At 41.3% G+C, this 7064-nt stretch overlaps 1 long non-coding RNA gene and 1 other non-coding gene across 3 annotated transcripts in view; one reads left to right on the forward strand and one right to left on the reverse strand.

Annotated features, from left to right (window-relative positions):
- LOC123521505 overlaps positions 1-6347 on the forward strand; it is a 16494-nt gene extending 10147 nt beyond the window's left edge. For both annotated transcript variants that reach the window (XR_006679933.1, XR_006679932.1), the window contains exon 3: positions 5851-6347. This is a non-coding gene — a long non-coding RNA (uncharacterized LOC123521505). The remainder of the gene's footprint in view (positions 1-5850) is intronic.
- Positions 3420-3526, reverse strand: LOC115869165. The gene has a single exon (XR_004046029.1). It is a non-coding gene; the product is annotated as a U6 spliceosomal RNA (small nuclear RNA).
- Positions 6348-7064: the final 717 nt, after the last annotated feature.

A 7064-nucleotide genomic window follows, 5' to 3' on the forward strand; every position in this document is an offset into this window, starting at 1 on the left:
AACAATTTTTGAGTAGAGTTCTTTCCTACACCTATTTTAGTACTTAATTTAAAAAATATTAATGATACATTAATGACAACTCTGTAAAACTTTTAGAAAGCACATAATATTGCCACAAGAAGCAAGTCTTCTCTTCATCCCATTCCCAAGCAGCTTCACTGTCTAGAGGTAAACCCTAGGGATTTTTAGTTGTCTCATCTGCATGTGAAGCATTGAGTGAAGAAGACCTAGGGAGAATTGATGCATTTGAATTGTCGTGCTGGGGGAGAATAGTGAGAGTCCCACGGACTGCTAAAGAACAGACAGATCTGTTGTGAAGTTCAGCCAGAATGCTCCTTAGAGGCAAGGTTGGTAAAACTTCACCTTGCAGACTTTGGGCATGGCAGGAGAGATCAGTCCCTGGAAAAGGTCAAAGAGGAAAGCCCTCAACAAGGTGAGTTGGCCCAGTGGCTACAACAATGGGCTCAAACATAAGAACAATTGTTAGGATGATGCAGGACAATGCAGTGTTTTGTTCTATCATACCGGGTCCCTGTGAGTGGGAACTAACTTAAGACATCCATCGTCAACAACAACAACAACAACAACAACAACAACAACAACAACAATATCTTTTCAGATCTTATCTGTGCATTCATATGCTTTAAATAATCCACCCAGTATAAACCAAAACCAAACTCACTGCTATCAAATACTTCCCCAAACACTGCCAGGTTATATGCCATCTACACAATCTTCGCTGTTTGAGCCCATTATTAATCGATTGCTTTTGAGTCTTCTTTTTTGCTGACTCTGCTTTAGCAAGCATAATGTCCTCCACCAGGGATTGGCTCCATCTGACATGTATGTCTCACCATCCTTGCTTCTAAGGAGCATTCTGCTCTACTCCCACCAGATTTGTTCATGCTTATGGCGATCTATGGTACATGCAGTATTCTTCAACATTGTAATTCAAGTGCATCAATCCTTCACTCTTCCTTATTCATTATTCAGCTTTTGCGTGTGTATAACGTGACTGAAAATACCATGGCTTGTAGCAAACACACCTTAGTTCTCAAAGGGATAACTTTGTTTTGTTTTTTTTAACACTTTAAAGAAATTATGTGCAGCAGAATTGCCCAATACAATATGTCATTTGCTTTCTTGACTGCTGCTTCCAAGGCTGTTGATTATGGATTCAAGTAAAATGAAGTCCTTAACAACGTTAATCTTTCCTGTTTCTCATAATGCTGTTTTTTGGTCCAATTGTGAGTATTTTTATTTTCATGCTGATGTGTAATTCGTACTGTTGTCTTCATCAGTTTAAGTGCTTTACGTCCTTTTCATGTTCAACAAGACGTGGCACCTGCATATTGTGTTAAGGAGCTTTCCTCCAATCCCAATAGAAACGCATCTTTGTGATCGATTTCTCTGTGTGTGATTGGTTTATTTGCTTTTTAGGTGTGTCAGTCTGGGTTGACTAGAGAAACAAATCCAGAGTCACTCATATATGTGTAATAGAGAACTTTATATCAAAGAATAATTGTAGATTAGGAAAACATCCCAGCCCAGTCCAGATCAAGTCCATAAGTCCAATATTAGCCCATATGTTCAATGCCAATCTATACATTTCTCTTCTGATTCACGCAGCACATGCAATGATGCCAGATGCAGGGAGATCACAGGCCATTCGGTGGAAAGTCTTGTGGACCCAGTGGCAGGGGAAGCATCTCAGCGCTGGTGTGAGTCTCCACACGGTTCCTCCAGCTCTAGGGCTCTGGCTGCCATCCACTTAGTTCCATGTGGCGAGTCTACAGGAATGTATGTCAGGGAGAGTGTATGTATCTGGTCTCCAGTCTGCTATTTATCTTTGTAGCGCCTCCAAATGAGGTCATCAAGCTGAGACCTGATTGACAGGCTAAACTCCACCCGTTCACTCTTAATAGTCTCAAATGGACACCAGATTATGTAACTACCACATTAGGATTATGTGATCTGTATTGTTCTACAACAGTATGCCCTGGGGACCTTTCCATGCCAGTTCACGTAAAGCTGTCTTATTTGTTTTAACAAATTGCAGAGTTTGGCTATATGAGATGTTGTTAATTACTTAATAGGCCCCTTCGTACCATAGTTTTCCCTTGTGTGATGTATTGCAAGTCCTAGCCTGTGTAGAGCTGTGATTGTAATTCCAATTTGGAGGGAGTTATCTGTTGTGCTGAGGAGACAGAATTATGGTGGGGTATATTTTCAGTACCCACCTTAATAGAGGATGTGACTCCAGTCACCACCCTTTATTTCCTTGGTGTTTGATCTGCAGAGGACAAACACCACACCTCCATAGAGCCATGTTTTATGCTCTCCTCCCACCCCACCCCACTTCACCCCCACATACAGACACTTTTCCTACGGAGAGTGCTCAGAAGCAAGGAGCCTTGTTTTGACTTTCAGACTCTTTGCTTTGGCTTGGGATACTGCACCTAATTTACCTCTGCCTGATCTCTGGATCTTGGGACTTGAATTGTAGCCTATCACGTGACTGGATTTCACCAACTTCTGAAGCATTGTGGATATGGAGCATCCACGAGACAAACGTCTGAATTTTGTATTTAGGACTTAACAGCACCTACAGCCAGTGGTGGCATTCAAATAATTTAACAACTGACTTGCTGCCTTAATGACCACTTTAAGTATAAAAAGATGATATGCTAAAAGGGAGTTTATTATTTCAACATGATATCAGAACACCGCTGATGCACAGATGAACATTAAAAAGGAGTAAGGAATGTAAATTTGTCATTTACACTTTGTGCGGGACAGCTGCCCACCTTAGAGAGAACCCTGATGAAAAGGGCCATTTTAACCACTGGGTCTCCAAACTGAACAGGAAATTAGATATCGGTTCTGCCGAACTGGGGTGAATCGGTTGAATGTATTGCACGGCTGCCTACAGCTACATGAACCATTTCCTTCATCGGATGTGAAATCTATGCGATGTTGCAGGACTTTCAGAACCCCGGGCCACGAAGAAAGGGAGGAGAGGTGGTTTGTTGGTTCAAGAATTACGGAGTGGTGTAGTGTGTGAAGAGTTGGACATTTAGGGCCTCTTGAATCTGGATCTCCTTGGGACTACTGTTAGGTGCTGTTGGGTAGGTTCTGACTCATAGCAGTCCTCTCTATGTGCAGTAGAAGCAAACACTATCTGCTGGTATTGTATTCATTTTTCTAAAAGGTTATTTTTTACCTGAAAAGTGGACACAAGTATTATCCCTGTTTTTCTAAAGAGGAATGGTTAGTAGATATACTGATAATGGAAAAATAATACCTTTATCAGAATGTACCTTGAATTCCTATACAAGAACTTCTTATCCCTTGTGTGGTAACAAGATGCATTGTAGCTCCGTCAAGCCTCAATGTCCATAGCTTCTTTTTTTTTATTTTTTATTATGGAACGCTTCACGAATTTGCGTGTCATCCTTGCGCAGGGGCCATGCTAATCTTCTCTGTATCGTTCCAATTTTAGTATATGTGCCGCCGAAGCAAGCACGTCCATAGCTTCTAAGCAACAACCACCCCACACTCTCTAGTGGTTTAATTGAGAGTAACCAGTTTGTCTGCATTGCATTGAACTTTCTGGGGTTTATCGTGGAAAATCCCATGTCTCAGGAACCTACAATTCCAGGCTAACCAAAACACTGTGGGCCAACTTAGTTGAATTAATGTTTGTTTTGAGAAAGGTGGCTGAGAATGTCTTTGGAGCAGGATCATCAAAGAATGTTAGTGGGACCTTCACCGCTGTGAGAGTCTTTTCATAAACCTACCCAAGTAAAGAAATAGGATCAAGGTTACTGAGCGAGCTTCTCAAATGAGTTGGCCCTCAAACTTGAGCTCACTGCCATTGAGTCAATTCTGACTCCTAGCAACCTTATAGGACAGGGTAGACCTTCTCCTGTGGGTTTCCAAGACTAACTCTTTATGGGAGTAGAAAGCCTCATCTTTCTCCCAGGGAGTGACCAGTAGTTTCTAACTCTTTACCTGTTTGGTTAGCAGCCCAAAGTGTAAGCCCACTCTGCCACCAGGGCTCTTGAGACAGGGTTAGTAGGAAACCCCACTGTGAACAGGAAAATCTTAAAAAGAACAGGTCTGTCCCCAGGTTAAATTCCAATGTATCAGGGGACAAGGGATCCTAAAGGGGACCTAGCCACACAAACCCCCTGACTACTGAAGTTCCTATTCTTTTAGGTAGAAAAAAATGACTCCAGACTTAAATATATCTTATAGAGACCTTTTATTAAGTCTAATGCAGAACAAAGACAAATTATCCAGATGAGAGAAACCATTACCATAAGGCTATAATAGCCTTAAAGGGATTCATGACCTTGGCTCTAATTATGGAAGATAGAAAATAAAAGAAATTCATCACCAATGATGCTTGGTGGCAGCACAGTTTATCCCTGATTCAAGAAGGCCAGCAGGATCAGGAAAGGGACCATGATTGAGATGTGGACACAGCGAAAATTAGAAAAGTTTACAGGGTAGATTCTCTGTACGTGGACCACCTTGGTCGGTGTTTGACTTGTGACCACACTGCCCAGTTTTCCTGAAGGGCAGGCTCAGACAAGTCCCCAGAGGGCACTTTCAAGCACACTTACCCCGATGACACAGCTGTTTACATTGTCCATGAACAAGAGCTCACGGAGGCTGAGTTTATAGTGAGACTCAAACTGGAGTCGCCTCCCACTATAAAACATCGCAGTCTTCCATACACCAATTGCTGAGAATTTAAGCTCTAATACACTATGCCTTTTGAGATTTAATGTTAGGTAATTTAAATGCAATGTCCTGTTGCGACCTATAAGATTTGCACTCTCTGATTTAACTGCAACCAGCAATGCAGGCCTACTGCATTGTATCAAGTGGTATCAAACGGGTACTTGCCTCCAGCTGCTTTTTGGAACGTCAGTTGTAAGTTTTTGTTTTTATTTTTTGTGAACTGGAAAGAAGACACCGAAGGTGAAATTTCCCCTTCTGATAAGCATTTTAAAAGCAACGATTGGCTTTTTAAAAAATAGTCTGACAATCCTGACACATTTAGAGTTGTAAGTAGAATGATTTGGTTTTTTTTTAACTGAAGTCACAAACTGCAGAAGTGATCAGAAAACCAGGCATCAGCCCTGTTTCTTGGCAGCTGACACATGCCAAGAGAGGGAAGGCAGGCTGGGAACACAGCTGACGTTCCAAAAAGCAGCTGGAGGCAAGTACCCGTTTGATACCACTTGATACAAACAGTCCCAAAGAACTGCTTTGTCTGAAAATTGCTTCACCTGAAAAACTTTGCTAATTTTTTTTAATATCTTGTAAAAATACCAGAGTAAAACCAATGTGCCCCTTATAATGTCACGTTAGCTCTGGAATTGCTCTTAAGGCAACACGAAATGCCTGAGTGAGTGACATTGTGACCCAAATTACTCTTGTCCAACAAGAGGCCGTTAGATTTTGTAGCAATGTGTTTCATTTCTGATTTATAATAAATTGAAAATTTTATACGCTGGGGGCATCTCATCTATTTAGAAAGTGCCCCCTTCACCAGTCCTTGTTTGCTCTGGGCCATGTCACTCTGCTATCTGCACCATGAGAACATGAGGCGTTGACTCTGGGAGCACGGTGGTGCGGGCCCTGAGAACAATGAGTACGGTTTGTCCCCAAGGCAAGGGAGCACTGGGAGGAGGCAGTGTTCTGTGTGAGAGATGGGGATGTTCTCAACTATTGTCAGGCAATTGACTTACAAATTTGCCATGCTAGACTGTTTGATGAAAAAACGGAGAAATTAAATATATTCTTTACTGTGTTCTCTTTAATAAAACAACATAGGTTTGGGGATGCTCTTCCAGAAGTATTTATTGTGCATTTGTGCCTCAGCCAAGAAGTCCTGCTAGTGGCACAGAGGGATAAGCACTCAACAACTGGTGATTTGAACTCACCCAGAGGCGCCTTGGAAGACGGGCCTTCTGCTTTCTGACGGACATGACTTTGAGAGTCCAAAGGAGCAGTTCTGCTCACATGCAGGGTCACCATGATTGGAGTCAAATCTACTGCAAACAACAATGTATTTGACCTTTTGCTGGTCCCTGAGGACGGATGGTGAGTATGAGCTAGCCTTTCTGACTTCATCTCCTGCTCTCACCTTGCTCACATGGCTCTTGGAACTCTGATAGTCTCGCTAGTCCTCAAACATACCAAGCACTTCTGCTTCAGCACTTTTGCACTTAATGTTTCTTTTGTCTGAACAGTTCTTATATCTCACTTTATTTGCTCTGTGCTTAAAGGACACCCTCACAAGGGAGGCCTTCTCACACTTTTTCTGCAAAAGACCATGCATATATATATATATGTGTGTGTGTGTGTGTGTGTGTGTGTGTCTATGTCTATATACACATAAATGTGTATACATGTATATATTCAGATACACATGTATGTACATACACATACACACTGCACATAGATACCCTTATCCAGCTTTCCTTTCCTTCATATCTATTTACTTATCAAATCAAATGTAATTTTGTTAATTATTTAGGTCTTTATTAACTATCATCCTCCCCTACCATATAACTGTAATAAAAACTATTATTATTATTATTTGTTCACTGCTGTATCCCTGGTGTCTAGAACAATGACAAGGCCAAAATAAATATTTAATGAATCATTTTGAAAGGAAGGAAAGAAACAGAAAAGTGGGTGAAGGGAGATGTTGGACAGTGTATGATATGACAAAATAATAATTTATAAATTATCAAGGGTTTATGAGGGAGGGGGCATTGGGGAGGGAGGAGGGAAAATGAGGAGCTGATGCCAGGGGTTTATGTGGAGAGCAAATGTTTTGAGAATGATGAGGTTAGCGAATGTACAACTGTGCTTTACACAATTGATGTGTGTATGGGTTGTGATAAGAGTTGTATGAGCCCCCAATAAAATGATTTTAAAAAAAAGAAAGGAAGGAAGGAAAGAAAGAAAAAAGAAGGAAGGGGGAGAGAGGAAGTGGTCAAATAGAGTATTCCATTTTTTACACCCAGAAAATTAATTTC

The sequence above is a fragment of the Echinops telfairi genome, unplaced genomic scaffold (genome assembly GCF_000313985.2).
Source record: "Echinops telfairi isolate 266 unplaced genomic scaffold, ASM31398v2 ScPeMD7_22;HRSCAF=79, whole genome shotgun sequence".
Classification (NCBI taxonomy): domain Eukaryota; kingdom Metazoa; phylum Chordata; class Mammalia; order Afrosoricida; family Tenrecidae; genus Echinops; species Echinops telfairi.